The sequence below is a fragment of the Macrotis lagotis genome, chromosome 1, assembly GCF_037893015.1.
Source record: "Macrotis lagotis isolate mMagLag1 chromosome 1, bilby.v1.9.chrom.fasta, whole genome shotgun sequence".
Classification (NCBI taxonomy): Eukaryota; Metazoa; Chordata; class Mammalia; order Peramelemorphia; family Peramelidae; genus Macrotis; species Macrotis lagotis.
The window spans coordinates 696162364-696176811 of NC_133658.1; the positions used below are offsets into that span (position 1 = coordinate 696162364).

At 36.4% G+C, this 14448-nt stretch overlaps 1 non-coding gene across 1 annotated transcript; it reads left to right on the plus strand.

Annotated features, from left to right (window-relative positions):
- The first annotated feature begins 14088 nt into the window (after positions 1–14088).
- On the plus strand, positions 14089–14192 carry LOC141510647 (U6 spliceosomal RNA). Its single transcript, XR_012475079.1, has one exon. It is a non-coding gene; the product is annotated as a U6 spliceosomal RNA (small nuclear RNA).
- The last annotated feature ends 256 nt before the right edge of the window (positions 14193–14448 follow it).

Genomic DNA, 14448 nt, shown 5'->3' on the forward strand with positions numbered 1-14448 from the left:
AGATCTGGAGGGTTACTTTTAGTTCTGAGTGCCACTGTTTGGTGAAGACATTGTCTTGGGAGAGTGTCCACAGTAGGACAATGAGGGTGGTGGAAGGTTTTGAACTGGTCAAACAGTTAGTATTTACTATGTGTGGCAAGCACCATATTAAGGACTGGGGTACTGTCAATGTCATGTAATTGATGTCTGTCCTTTGAAGAGAATTGACTGGTTTAGGCTTGAGAATGGTGTAGGAGATGGACAGAAGTGTGTAAATATTTAAAAGGACTGTCATGTGGGAGGGTTAGACTTGTTCTGTTCTGCTCCAGAAGACAGGTCAAGACCAATGGATAAGAGTTACCAAGGGACCATTCTTTGACTGTGAAGGAAAACTTTCTAACAATGTTACCCCCAAATAAAATGGTCTTCCTGGTGCTAGTCCCAGGACTAGCACTAGTAGAAGCTGGATGAAGACTAAGTTATAGTGAGAATTCCTCTCAGTTTACTGAAATCCCTTCCAATGGTAAGAATCTATGATTCTGTGAACTAAATTTATCTCTTAATTTCAGTTTCACAACCACATATATGGATATATATGTATATTCCAACTTCTTTTTAATCTTCACTCAAGTGTTTAATGAGCATATTTGCATGTGGCTGTCCTGTCTTTTGCCACAAACTTGACATTTCTAAAACAAACACATCTTTTGCCCCAATTTATCATTGCTCCTGGATTCCCTTTGCTGGGTCAATGGCAAAGTCATTCAAAATCTTCAAATCATATGTGAATGTTTCTCTTCCCTTACGTCCATCCAATTTATTCAAACCAACTATTCTTTCTTCAGCATCTCTCTCATTATAGTCTCTTCCTATTTCCACAGGTACCATGTCAGTCCATTATCATCTCATATCTAGACTATTACAAGTCTCACTATTACACTAGTATAAGTCTTACTTCCTCTAGTTTCTTTCCCTTTCAAACCATTCAAGGTATAATAGCCAATTTTTTCTTCTGAAATCACACTTTCATTGTATTGTTCTCTTGCTTGAAAACTTTCGTGCCTCCCTGATTATTTGCAAGATAAAGTTCAAATTCATAAACTGGCATCCTAGACTTTATAGTTTGATCTGACCTTCCATTCCAACCATCTTCTGGTAATCCCCACATAAAGCCTTGACTGGCCTAATCATAGTCTTCAGAATATGCTTGACTCATTTTCTGTGACACATTCTCACTCCTTCCCAGGATATCTTCCCTTCTCTTCTCTACTTATCCAAACATCTATTTTTCAGGGTTCTGCTTATACTACCTCCTCTTTCAAGTCTTCCTTATCTACCTAAGATCACAATGATCTCTTCCTTCTCTATATTGTACGTATTTGTCTCATTCGATTATTTTGTCTCCCTAAATATACTTTAAGCTTGTTGAATACTGATATCATAATCTGTAATTCTTTATTTATTCTGTAGGACCCAATACAATTTCTTATACATGGAATGTGCTCAATAAAAATGTGGCAAATATCCCTCTGAATGAAATTGTTTAAAGACTCTTCTGTTTATTCAGTCAAGTCTCTTTTCTTTCTGGGCTGTCATATTTCTATAGAAAATACCTTACAAGCATTTTATATATGCAATGGATGGAATTGACCAATTACAACCCAATCATTAGAATATAATCTGTATAAGCCACACAAAGGAACAAATCTGAATATTACCTAAATCTGAATGATTTAGGCCTTCTTGACCAGTTATTCCATTACACATAAATGGCTGTTAATGATAATTTGTTGTAATTAGTTAAGAAATAGTTCTTAAAAGGACTTTTATACTGTAGGATGTCTTCATCTTAGTTTTTTTTTTAACAAATGAATCCAGCAAGAAACTAGACATTTTTTTCTTTATCTTACATAAAAAATGAGCAAGAGATGATTATTCCATGACTTGAAATTCAACAAGGGAAATTGGCTTAAGAAATCAGGATCTCTAGAATAAAATTCTGAAGTTACATAAAGGATTCTGATGAGAAAAAAAAAGGAAAAAATTATCTAAAGAAACCAATGTGTATACACAGAGAACTCACAGACTAATTGATATTTTTAAAATATGTGTGCAAAAGATTAAAAAAAAGCAAGTAGAGTTAAAAGTCACGAGTGACATGAGAATCTTCTTAGGAACACTGATGTTCAGGAAAAGCTGAGGTTATCTATGAAGAGTAACAAAAATAAATTTTTTTAACTCAATTCTTAATTTGCTTTTTTTTCTTTTACCAAGAAGAATAATCTCCAAACTGGGAAGGGCAGCCTAGAAATCCAAGAAATCAATTAATAACCAATAAATGTTTATTAAGTACCTAAGCCATGATTGGAGCACACCTAACTCCCTTCAATAAATGTGTCAAATGAACTACTCATATACCCTTGTGATACTGAGAAAACTTGAAGAGCTGATTTCTGAGCTGCTCTGTATGATCTTTAAACACTGGGGGGGGGGGGGGAAGGATGTCAATATTCAAAAAAAGGGAAAAAGAGGAGATTGTTCAAACTATAGATCACTGGACGTGATATAGATTTCTACTTTCTGTGCATTTATTTGTCACTAACAGTCATTACAGATTCATTAAGACAGACCATGTTGGATAATCTCTAACCCCAGTTTCTCCCTCTAAGTTTCAACCCCTCATCAACAATTGCCTATCAGACATTTCAAAATGGATGTCACAGAAATCTCTCAAACTCAACATATTCAAAACTGAACTCATTCTTTTATTCTCCCTACCTAAACCTTCCCCTCTTCCAAACTTGTCTGTTTCTATTGAAGGCACAATCACACAGACTTTAAACTCTCAGGTTCACGATCTCAAAACTCAGTTCTTTATTCATTCTTACTCATATCTCCCATTGGTTGCCAAATCTTCTATTTCTATCTCTATAGGTCTCCTCCATCTGACCTCTTCTTTTCACTCACAGCAATGACCTTAGTTCAGGTCCTCATCACCTCTTACCTAGATTATAACAACAGCCTCCAGTTGATTTCCCTGCTTCAAGTTTCTCACCAATACAATCCATCCTATACACTACCACCAGTTATTTTTCTTAAGGGAATATCTGACTGTATGATCCTCCTCTTTAATCAGTTTTTTCACTACCTGGATCTAACCTATAGTTCCAGATTCATTGGACATTATTTCTAGTCCCACTCATTGTGATTTAGCCAAACCCTTTTCTTTGTTCCTTACACACAACTCCTCCTATCTCCTGTCACTTTTCCACATGCCAGGAATGCACTTTCTCCTTGTCTTTACCTCATAGGGTCCCTCTGTTCCTTTAAGACAAAGTGGGAAACCTCTTTTCTGCCAAGGGTCATTTGAATATTTACAACATTATTTGAGGGTCAAAAAAATGATTAACTTAAAAATTGGTCTGCTGTATTTGGTCAAACATTTAATCAATGCACCCCTAAAAAGTTCCTATATTTACTAAATTTTCAAGTCCCATCTTTGATTGCCATGACAACAATAGACCAAATGATTTAAGGGGTCTTATGGCAGCAGGCTGGATATTGCTGTCCCTGATATAGTTCAAGCTCGTCTCCCTTGGAAAGCATTTCTGATCTGTCCCTCTTATCATCTCCCCCTATTAATTATCTCACAAAAGTTTTTGTATTTATTTTATAGACATATATGTAGCTAGGTGGCAACCAGGTGGTGAAATAGATAGTGCCAAGTCTGGAGACAGGAAGACCTTAGTTCAAATCCAGCCTCAGACACTTTGGTCACTGAACTCTATTTGCTTCAGTTTCCTTATCTATAAAATGAATTAAAGAAGGAAATGACAAACAGTTCCAGAATCTTTGCCAAAAAAAAAAGCACCTCCAAATGGAGTTGGGAATACTCAGACACAACTGAAAATGACTGAACAACAACAATTTATATGTAACCAGGTCAACTGGTCAAGGTCAATCCCCTGTTACATATAAATTTAGAGAATTACACTGAGACATTAAATGACAGAGGTGAGACAGGAACCCAAGTCAGGATGACACCATCCTTCCATTATTTCAAATTGCCTCTCATTTACATTGGTCATCTAAACTAAATGAGGAATATCCTGGCTGGTTTATATTACTCTTCCCTGGCTTTGATCCACTTTGGTTCAAAGGATCTGGGAAATAGGACCATTATTTTTTTTTGCAAGGCAATGGGGTTAAGTGACTTGGCCAAGGTCATACAACAGGATAATTATTAGTTACCTGTCTGAGGTCAAATTTGAACTCAGATTCTCCTGACTCCAGGGCTGGCACTCCATCCACTGTGCCAGTTAGCTGCCCCAGGACCAATTCTTATGACAACATTTCTACTATATCTTCTGCTTTCTCAGAATGACACACTTGGAACAAAGAAAGAGAAAAGAAGCTTTGCCTTGTTTTGTTGCCTGGCCCTGACAATGTTTGGGCAGAGAGATCTCCCAGGCTGGCCACCACACTATGTCCCCAAGCAACTGGACACCCCCAGAAGTTTCATCAAACTGGAGTCCAGGCTGCATGGCTCTGCATCACTGCAAGCAGAAATAAACTTGTAAACTAGAGTTAGTGATGGAGCAGGGAGCCTATGTGCTGAAGGGTTTTTAAAGCTGTTTTTTCATTACCGAGTGCCCCTTTTCAACATGTAGCATTCATTTTCTCATTTTCTGGTGTGCTCAGTGATGGGAGAACAGAACAGGAGGGAAAGACATGAGAGACAGGCTCAGGACTGATTTTTTAGGATTCAGTGTATGACAAATATTCTACAGGGTCTTGAAAACTGCAGATTCTTCTTCCTTCTTCCTATCTTTAGCCCCCTACCAACTGTTGTACCTCATCTCCTCATTCATCTCAGATTACATTCCTCCAGAAGCCAGACCCTAAGCTACTTTGAAAAATGAATATATTAGCTTCCATTCCACTCAGGGAGCCTGCCCCTTCAGAATAAAACCCCCCTCCTCCCACCTAGAGCATGTGTTGGCTTGGTTTGACAAGAGTACCTATCTTTCTGATGCCAGACTTTCTTCAGGATCTGACCTGAAATCTCCCACCAGGTCTTCAGGATGGCCTCTACCCCCCACATTCACAGAATCAAAGCCCCAGGTTCTCAGACAATCTGCTCAATGTTTCAAATACTAGATTTCCCTAAGCAGAACCAATCTGTCTGGTCTTAATTGACTTGGGATTTGGAAAGCTATTGGTTTTCGTTCCCAATCTGTTCTCCTTGATCAGACACTTTGTCCCCTTGGGAGAAGTAGTCAACTCATCTTCCTTATGTTTCTGAGCTCCCCTCAGCCTCACTGACATGGTGGTAGGAAAGCAGTCATTTTCATCTCTATAGAAGAAAAGGAATCCTATCACTTTTTCCAGCTGTTTGTTCTGAGATGCACCTTGGTTTTCTCCTCCAAGTCATCCATCTTAATTTGACCTGTTAGTTCAGGAATTTATATTCAACAGTCTTTGTCAGGATTTTCTATTTCCATGGTGGGGGGGGGGTTCTAATCTTACACTAACACTATAAATTAGTCCCTGTATTAACTTGGGCATCACTGGAAGATGAGTTGTTTTTCCATTGACCTTAAATGTTTCCTTTTTGTAGAAACTTTGATAATAGGGAGTCCTTGAGGTCTGCAGACTGCAAAGATCTCTGGAAGAAAGCAGAACTTAGAAGAAAAAGAGATATCTATTGTGAGAAAGAATTATTTCTCTCTAGTATTAGTAATTAATTATTGTATTGTATTTTCCCCTTTTCTACTTTCTCATCCAGAAAAATCAATTTTAGACTGTAATTTTAGAGAAGAGCTTTGGGGGTAGCATGGGGGAGCATTTAACTGAGAACAAAAAGATCTGGCTTCAAATTCTCCCTTTCTTATTTACTTGTTGTGTGACCTTTGACAAATCACCTCTAATGCTTGGGCTTTTTTTCCTTGTTTATAAATTGAGGGGATTAGACTAGATTGTAGGGTCTGAATCCTCAGGGTACTCTTGTATATCTACATCAAACTGAAATCCTGGGGTCTTGTTTGCTTCTCCGGGAGTGAAGCACATAATAAGAAGTGAAAATTGATGAGGAACATTGACTATCTCTATGCAGCCTGCTATTGGTGATGGGGAGAAGCATGCTAATTATCCAATGAATGGGGCTGCTCATGTATTTTGATCACTCTATCTCTTCTGAACCTGCAAATGTGTGTGCTGGGAAAGGAGGTGGGGTAGACTGCAGTTTTTGTTTTATATGAAGTGCCTCCCCCACTGAGGGGCAGCTCTGCATGTAAAGAGGATGCTTTGCAAACCACACACTCTGGATTCACATTCCACCTAATCAGTTTGCTTCCTTGGGAAATAAGAAAAAAAATGGAGATGCCTGTGGCATCTAAGTCAATATAAATATTCTGGTGAATTTAAGTCTCTTTGTCAAACATAAAAGCCTACCTGAGCCCCTAAGGAAGAGGTTAAAGTTTTCCTGGGAATCAAGGCGGGGGGGGGGGGGGGGGGAGCTCCTGGTATTTGAAGGAGGACCCAGTTGAACTGAGATCCTGGAAGATCCCTTTCAGATGCAATCTTGGACTCCAGGGAAGTGTCTAGGGCAGTACATTCACCTTTTCTGGGTTTCAGCAAATACTTACATTAAGCCACAGAGGGATATCAACATCTTGGTCCAAGGACTGGGGAATAGTTACTTAAGTTGTTTAACACTGGAGAGGCAGAATATTGTGTTTAGAGTTGAGAAGGTCTGAATTCAAATTTGATCCCAGACTCATTTGCTGTGTGACCCTGGGCAAGTCACTTAACATAGTTTGCCTCAGTTTCCTCATCTGGAGAAGGAAATGACAAACCACTCCAGTATCTCTGCCAAGTGAACCCCAGTTAGGGTCATGAAGAGGTGGATAAACAACAAGGGAGTCAAACAACTTTACAGAAAAATGGTTATTCTCAAAAAGTGGGGTAGAAGGGAAAGTACAAGAATGACATCTAGTCAGAACAATCACAGCATATGTCAGTCTTAGGATCTTAGGAATGTTACCTTGGATATCATTTTATTCAAAGCCCTAGTTTTGCAAATAATATTTCCATAAGTTAAAGTATAGACATCATATCTTTGCATTTAATACCATCCAGAGTTTGACCCTAACCTACCTTTCCAGTTTTATTTTACTCTTCTCCCCTTCATGTCCTCTATTTTTCTGCCAAACCTGAACTGTTCCCCTACTTAGTCCTGTCCTCCTCCTCTGCCTCTGCACATCTGGCTAAGCCAGTCTTCCTGTGGTGAGGCAGAGGAGGACGTGCTTCACGTCTAATTGTGAAACTGTATGCTCCCATTTTTGAGATATTTTACAATTAGAGGTGAGGCATAGCCCCATCTCTTCTGCTTCACCTCACCACAAGTCCCTGTGTTACTTTCTCTTCAAATCTTCTGGAATCTCTGCTGAAAAGTGATGCTTCCTTCCTTAAGTTTTCCTAGGGTATTTTTAGATGGGTTATTTTTTTTGTCTCTATTATCCCTCTACCTTGTATTAAACTTATTTCTATACATTTTTAAATTAATTCAATTTATTTTAAAATTATTTTATTTAAAAAATTAATTAAATTTATTTATTTCAGCCTCATTTAATTATAAACTCCTGGAGGACAGGGCTTGTATCTTTTGTCACATCTGTAGCCTTAGTGCTTACTTAGCTCAGTGCCACAGTAGGCAGTTAACAAGGTTTTTTTTTTTTTAGTTGAATGAAGAAACTCAAGCCTTCAAACTAATTGTGACCACTTCTGCAGGCTTGAGTTGCTTAATGTTAGTTTTTGTTGAGACCCAGAAAAGGTCAATGTCCTGCCCAAGTCATTTCTATAGTGTCTAAGGTTGCATCTTCAGGATGATTGTAGTTCCTATTTTTAGGAAGTCTGGAATTTATAATGAAAAAGAATGCAAGGGAGAGTGGCCCTGCTGATCTAAATTTATAGTGACAGTCATCAAAACTTTCTGGTATTGACTAAGAAATAGAGTAGACCAGTGGATTAGAATAGATTCAAAAGATTGTATATAATATATTATATATAGTATATTTAGTATATATATTACTATATAGTAATATACCATATAGAGTAACTATAATACTATACTATATACTATATATAATATATAGTAAATTAATTTACTACTATAGCAATCTACTGTTTAATAAACCCAAAGACACTAACATCTGGGATATAAGAACTTGCTATTTGACAAAAACAGCTAGGAAAACTGGACAATAGCATGGCAAAAACTAGGCATAGACTCACATCCTACAACCTACAGACACCAAAAAAAGATATAGGATTTAGATTTAAAGGTTATTACCATAAATCAATTAAGAGAAGTAGAAATGATCTGTTTGATCTATGGGGAGGAAAGTTTATAACCAAAAAAGAAATAAAGAACATTATAAATTGCAAAATGGATGATTTTGACTTTAAATTAAAAAAGGTTTGCACAAATAAAACCAATGCAGCCAAAATTAGAAGAAATGCATTTCCATAATAGAGAACTGAATCAAATTTATAAAATTACAAGTCTTTATCCAATTGATAAATGGTCAAAGGATATGAACAGATGAAGATGAATAATTTTAGCTGAAGAACAGATAAAGAAATTAAAGCTATTTATAATTATATGAAAAAATTCTCCAAATCATTATTAATTAGAGAAATGCCAAGTAAAATAACTCTGAGGTACCACCTCATACCTATCAGATTGGCTAAGATGACAAAAAAGGAACATGATCAATGTTGGATCCAAATATTCTGGACAGCAATTTGGAACTATGCCCAAAGAGCAATGAAACTGTATTCCTTTTGATCCAGCAATGCCACTACTAAGTGTTTCTCCTAAGGAGACCATTAAAAATGGTAAAAGCTCCACATGTATAAAAATATTTATTGTTGTGAAAAAAAAGTGGAAATTGAGGGGATGCCCATCAATTGGGAAATGGCTGAACAAGTTATATTACATGAATGTTATAGAATACTATTGTTCCAAAAGAAATCATGAGTAACCAGACTTTAAAAAAGAGGTGAGCAGAACCAGGAGAACAATGTGTATCTTAATGTGAGATGATCAACTATGATGGATGCAGTTCCTCTCAGTAGTTGAGTGATTAAGGACAATCCTGAGAGATCTGTTATGGAACCACAGCCAGAGGGGGAAAAAATATGTAGTCTGAATACAGAACAAAAACATACTATATTCATTTTTAAAACTTCTTTTATGCTTTTCCTTTCTTTCTCATGGTTCCTTCCTCCCCCATCTTAGTTCTAATTCCTTTTTTACAATATGGCCAATATAGAAATATGTAAAATATGATTATACATGTACAACTTTTATAAATGGTTTGCCACCATGGGGAAGGGGGAAAGAAGAGAGAGTGGTAGAAAAATTGTGGAACTCATAAACTTCGAATGGATGAATATTATAAATCACCTTTGCAAGTAATTGGAAAAATAAAATAAAATAAAATTATTTTTAAAATTTTAAAAAAGAAGTCTGAAATTCAGAGGGAATAAGTGGATTTTGAAAAGGACTTAGGAAATGCTCCCATCCCATACCTGAACACATTCCTTGAGGTTTCAGGCAGTTTTTGTTGGATTTAGCTTGACTCTTTTATGTTTGTAAAAGAGATAGAGAGCAGGGCATTTCAATGATCTACATTTAATATTCTGAATTAATTCTATGTTTTGTACACAGCAGATGTCTATTGAATATATGACCAAATTCTATTTAGCACATCTATGATGAGCTCATAACTTGTTGACCCCTAATCACAAATTCCATTGTATCAAGGGTTACTACATGTGTTGGCATCCTGGAAGGGGAAGATTCACTCTTATGGAGGTCTTGGCAAAACTGATAAGGCACCTAGATTTGGGAGGAACCATCCCTGGGGAATGAACTCTTGGATATGCCTCCTAGTAGTTGTGCCTGATAGCCAACCCCAGTCTAAATTGAAGGTCACTCCCTTGATGGAAAAGTAGTTTTATAGATCATGCCTTCTGTTAGTGAAATGGATAATGGAATATTTCCAAGATTTCATCTTGAGAGTCTGGTTTTCTAACCAGACACCCCCCCACCCCACTCCTGCATAATCAGATAAATATTAATAAACATTATTATATGTTATTATAATGTTAACTCATTTTGTTTTGCTTTTTCTTGAAACCAAACCCTGGAGGTTAATAGTTATCCCTTATTAGGATAAACTCTGAAAGTTAACACATATTTAATCTAATTATTATTTAGGGTTTTTTTTTTTTAGTTTTTTTCAAGGCAAATGGGGTTAAGTGGCTTGCCCAAGGCCACACAGCTAGGTAATTCACCCAGCCTCCCCTAATTATTATTTTTAAGGCCAAAAACTAACAGAGGTCCTCAAACTCTATAGCCAGGACAGAGATGTGAGTTTCTAGCTAAAGTTGAGCTCTCTCTAATAGCCTGGAGCTGAGTAGCCATTGTCAAGATGAACTTCATACTCATAGGATGGAAAGCAGATTGAACATAGATGCTGTCTGAGACAGGAGAAACCCCTTTAAGCAACCTTTAAACAAATTTCCTTTGTCCATTATACAATTTATTGCACTAAATTACTAATCTCCAAATCACAACTCCCAAATAACCCAACCCATTGAAATACAGATGTTTGACTCTTCTGTTTGTCTTAAGTAGTAAGGACTTTAGAGAGGAATCAACAGAGAATCCTAGAGTAGGTAGGGGCTGGATGCCCCAGGACCCTTGTAGCTAATTGTACTGTAAGACAGAAAATAACTGAGTGGAGGGAAATAAACATAAATGTGGCATAATTTACATGAAGATTATAATGGTGTTAAGATGAAAACAACTTTGAAAGACTTTGGCAAGTTGATCAATGAAGTTTTTAATGGTCACCTTTGGGGATTGATGGCAAAGTGGCTGGCAGGGTGATGTAATACTATAGGGACTGAATGAGGCAAAAAATTTCAGACATGAACATTGTGTAAATTTGTTTTGCTTGATTCTATTGATGTTTCCAAGGTGGGAAGCAGGGATTATAGGAAAGTGGGAATGAGTATAGGAAAATAAAAACAAAAACAAAAACAGAGTTTAACACCTAATTAGAACATTCTGTTGAAATGGAAGCTATTAGCTGTCTCCCTCAGCTCCCCAATTGAAGCACCTCAAGTGAATTAACTTTGCCCTGGACTGGTCTGTTCTACTCCTGCTCCTTCCATTAAAAAAGTGGGTTTGAGATTACTTTTTATGCTGTATCAAGTAAATGACAATCTGTATCTCAATAACTTTAAGCTGCTTGTCCAAGTCACATTCTAACACTCTCCAATCCTTCTCCTCATGGGAATGTGGCTGGTTATGACTGAATACAGAAGATCGGACCCACCCTTTGTCAAACTAGACTTTCAACGCAATGAAAATTTCTTTTACAATGAAAATGATTTCTGTATTTAGGAGGCACTGATGATAAAATAAAGAAAGCTAACATTTTTATAGCATTTTAAGTTTGTAGAATACATTTATTATATCAATTGATCCTCACAACAATTCTGTGAGGTAGGTACAATGATTATTCCTATTTTACAAGTAAGGAAACTGAGACCAATGGTGGTTCAGTTGCCCAGGGTTACAGAGAGAGTACGTGACAAAGAGAAGACTGGAACTTGTCTTCCTGACCTAAATCCAGTGCTCTATCCAGTTTTTTCTTTTGCCAATAAAAATTAATCTATTCCATATTATAGTCTATTAGATTTTTTCATCTAAGTATATAAATGTTGATTTTTGAGGAATAAGAGATTAAACAGTTATGGTTTTCTCTGTTTACACTATAGCCCAGTACCACCATTTCTTATGCTATAAAAAAGACATTTGAACTCTGAAAAGAATAACAATGGACACTTTAGGATGCAATGAGATAATATTTGTTGCTTACTTTGTATCTGTACATAGTTGGCACTTTGTAAATGCTTGTTTCCTTCCCTTCTCACTTTCTGAGTGTAACACTATGCTTGGCACTTAACATATAATGGATTTTTAATAAAATTTGTTGAATAAATGATGGATTTGTAATGGACTGACCAATAAGGTAACTCAGGTAGGGATCTTCCTAGTTAGGTTTAACATTGGGATGAAATGAGGATATCATAGGACATTCAATAGCTAAAAGGTTTGTTTAGTTAGAGCAAACAAAAGGTACTCAATCAGGGTAAATTGATTCTCCTTTATCTCCATTTGAAACATGACTTGTCAGAACACCAGTAGCAGGAGTGTGAGGTGGGGGATGTCACTCCTTTAGCAAGGTCTTGGAATGTTATCAAAGGTCCCCAATTCTATGTGGGGTATATTTTTTATGCTCTTAGGTGACCAAGAAGCCACATTGATAAAACTTAGAGGCTACTAAGAAGCTGCTTCAAGAAGGGCACAACTTGGACCTTAGTCCTTGGACCACTCAAGTCCTTTACTTTTCAGGGATAAACTATCCTAACCCTTCCTGGGGATAGAGAAAGAAGAACCTTTTTATACTGTTTTTTTCTGCGACCTGCTTAAGAATTCTTAATTTCTATCAACTATAACTTAGAGAAATCAGTATTGTAATCTTTCCATCTGAAGTTGACTCTTAAAGTTAATCAGAAACCTATTATGGATCTTATGATATTCAAAGTATATTTTTTTGTTTTGTTTTAGAGGGAAATAATAACTTTCCCTCTGGAGTCAGGGTAAAAAGACAACTCTGACCATTTCATGATAGAGGAAGGAGAACTTGACTCCTAGGGATAATTTCTTCATTGCACACTTAAATCCATAGTATGTTTTTCCCTATGATTTCTCACACACACCCAGACACACACATACACACACATTGGTTAACTTTTTTTCACAATCTTGCAAAACTTAGTTACAAAGAATTTAGAACTTGGTATGAATTCAGTACTAGGAAGTAACCTAGAATAGCAAAATGGAAAGCAATATATAAGAAAATGTAAATTGGAAAAAAAAAACTTGTCATTGCAAACTGTTTTGTGAATTCAGAATGAAATGTGTTTTAGGAGTCAGATTTTTATTGTCTACCTCTAAGGGAATTTCATGGAAAGAAGAATTAAGTTGGAAAAAAATTAGGAATGGATAGAGCTTCACAGAGTTGATGTGGATTCTTTACTAAATGGCAAAAATTTAGAAAAATATTGGCAAAAAGTGAATGAAAATATTTCTAACCCAGATTCATCTTCATATCTTATTCTTTACTGTTGCTTTTCATTTTCCTGTCTTCCTCTTTCAAATAACTCTCCTTTATTACTCCTAGTTTATTTCCTTAGATAATTGTGCTATCCATCTGCTTCCTACTTTTTCTTGTTTGATTTTCTTAGAGACATTTCCCTTTCAATCCAAGTCCCTTCACTTTTTGAATGTGCAAAGATCTTTACGACAGCATCTTTGAACACCGATTATGTGTTCTCTTATTGCAAGATGAATATTATATCTCTGCTAACATTTGAGGAATAGAATGCTTTAGTAGGAAAAAAAAGAAGAAACAGGTAGTTCCCCTTCCGAAGAGACTTGAGTTCAGATGCTACCTTTGAAACTGAGAGCTGTGTGAACATGAGTAAATCACTTAACCTCACTGAGTCTCAGTTTCCTCATCTGTAATACAGGGATAATAATAATACTTGTAATATCCAGTTAATAGTCTTGTTGTGAAGATCAAATAAGATGATGCATGTGAAACTTGCTACAGCCTTTGAAGGTTATGCAAAATGTGAACTCTTATCAAAATCCCCAGGCAGAGGCAGGGCCAGGGATCTCCTTTGATTGATTTAGTAGCCTAAAACCAAATCAATTTGGTATAAAGAGAGTTAAATTATGAGGATAATTCTGTTTTTGAACTGCAAATCAGTTTATTTCTGTGAAAGAGAGATGCAGTATTAAATAAGCATACTAAGTATTAAATTGAACCAATGGGAGCAAAAAAGGAGAATCTGAGTTCTTTGGAGTCAGTGAGGGGAGGAGACCAAAAAAGATGAAAACATTTTCTTCTGGAGGAATTGAGTCTTCAGCAAATCTCATCATAAAAAAAAAAACAAGATATATTCATTCTGGCAACACATATACTAAAATTGGAATGAAACTGAGTTTAGCAAGGTCCCTGTGAGAAGATAACAGGAAAGTTCAAAAGGCATTCTGCATTTTTTCTTTCCTCTGTTATGGGGAGAAGTTTTCAATTGACAGATAAAAAAAAGGCGAGGCTTATCGGAAAAAAAGAGCAAAATGTGATTTAAGAATTAAAAGGCCTCAAATAAGTCCTGTTTAATCCCTCCCCTTTTTACACAGTTTTGAAATCTTCTTTTGTTTTTGCACTGGAAGCATTTCTATTTCAACCTTTCAAAATCTATGATTTGGGTTATTTGGGCATTCTTTCACTGAGGGGAAGCTGCAGCCTTTTATAT